At 60.5% G+C, this 1,924-nt stretch overlaps 1 protein-coding gene across 1 annotated transcript in view; it reads left to right on the top strand.

Moving 5' to 3' along the window:
- HPN (hepsin) overlaps nt 1-1,924 on the top strand; it is a 34,511-nt gene that overhangs the window by 11,388 nt on the left and 21,199 nt on the right. The gene's annotated exons all lie outside the window — the stretch shown is intronic.

The raw sequence follows: 1,924 nt of genomic DNA, 5'->3' as shown, positions 1-1,924 counted from the left end.
ACACACAACGCCCAGTTGTGTGACCCTAGGGTGACTGTACACACACACACACACACACACACACACACGTGGTGTGACCCTAGGGTGACTGTACATACACACACACACACACAGCCCCACTGTGTGACCCCCCCAGGGTGACTGTATACACACACACACACACACACACATCCCTGTGGTGTGACCCTAGGGTGACTGAACATACACACACACACACACACACAGCCCCAATGTGTGACCCCCCAGGGTGACTGTACACATACATCCAGCCCCACTGTGCCCCCTGGCAAGTGTACACACACAGAGTTCTGTTGTGTGACCCCAGGATGACTGTACACACACACTGCCCAGTTATGTGACCCTATGGCTACTTTACATACACACACAGCCCTATTGTGTGACCCTAGGGTGACTGCACGCATACGCGCGCGCACACACACACACACACACACACACACACACAGCCCCATTGTGTGACCCCCTCCCAGGGCAACACACATACAACCCCTCTAAGCTCCCCGGGTAAATGTACACACACACAACCCCATTGTGTGACCCCAGGGCAACTACACACACAGAGAGAATCCTGTTGTGTGACCCCAGGATGACTGTACACAAACATACAGCCCCAGTGTGTCCCCGTGACCCCTCAGGGTGACCTTACACACACACAGGCTGGTTGTGTGACACTAGGACTGTTGAATAAGTGTGTTGCCATTGTATTATTTCAGTGCAGTTGAAGATATAAATGCCTTTGTGTTGTCCCCTTACATTGTGGGGTGGGTGGTGGGGAGCCAGGACTCCGGGTTCTATCCCCAGCTCCGATTGCCCCTCTCTGTGCCTCAGTTTCCCCATCTGTACATTTCAGAAAGTAGCACTTGTCCTGTGGTGGACCCCCCGCCCTGAACCGCTGGTTCTCCTTCCCCAGGTGTAGGCTGGCAGCTCCCTTCCCCCACCTGGGCTGGGCTGCTGGGGGAGGGGGGAGTGTAGGAGCCGATCCTCCCAGGCCAGGTGTGAGGAGATCAAAAAACCCATCCTGCGCCCCTTCCCTGTCTGTCCCAGCACATCATCCGCAGCCCCAGCCCAGATGGCCCCCTGGCTACCAAGCACTGGGCTCGGGGCAGAGCCCTTCAGCCCTGCACTGGGCATGGGCCAGATTCAGCCGCACACCCATGTCCCCATAGAGCCCCCTCCCACCCCCAGGACTCCTGGGTTCTATCCCAGCTCGGCGCTGGGGGGGGGAGGGGTTTGTGGTTAGAGCAGGGGGGCTGGGAATCAGTCAACTAAATGGGATGGTGCTGCCAGGAACACAGCGACATGCTGGGGCTTTGGGGCTAACGCCGAGTATGGGAACAAAACAACCCCCTCCTCAGCCCCTGCCCTGCTCCCCCTTCTGAGCCCCCAACCCCACAGCATGGAGCCCCCTGCAAAGCCTGGCACCTGGCTACCTGCAGCACAGCACCCCCTGCTGTGCCCCCTGCCCAGTGCCCTGCAGCATGGCACCCCCGGGTGCTGGGGGACCTCACTGTCTCTAGGGGTGGATGCGCTGGCCCTAGACAGGGCAACTGAGCGGTGGGGGCTCCCAGTCAGTGGCACCATGGGGCCAGTTCCCTCCCCTGTGACCCTGCTGGGCCCCGGGGGGGGGGCACCAGCATCCCCAGCAGGGGCCCCAGCAATGGGAACAGCCCTGCCAGGCGCTTTCTGGCGCTGCGTCTCCATGGGTCACTGCACCCTGCCCGAGGGCAAAGTCCCCCTGGACCAACCCCCACCCCGCCACGCTCGGGCTGTGGGACATAGAATTCGTTAACTCTTCACTGTGGGGCTGGGAGCCAGGACTCCTGGGTTCTGTGCCCAGCTCTGGGAGGGGAGTGGGGTCTGGTGGGTTAAAGCAGGCGGGGGCTGGGAGCCAGGACTCCTGGGTTCT

The sequence above is a fragment of the Terrapene carolina genome, unplaced genomic scaffold (assembly GCF_002925995.2).
Source record: "Terrapene carolina triunguis isolate 2854851 unplaced genomic scaffold, T_m_triunguis-2.0 Scaffold461, whole genome shotgun sequence".
Classification (NCBI taxonomy): Eukaryota; Metazoa; Chordata; order Testudines; family Emydidae; genus Terrapene; species Terrapene triunguis.
This window is presented reverse-complemented; position numbering and strand designations above follow the sequence as displayed.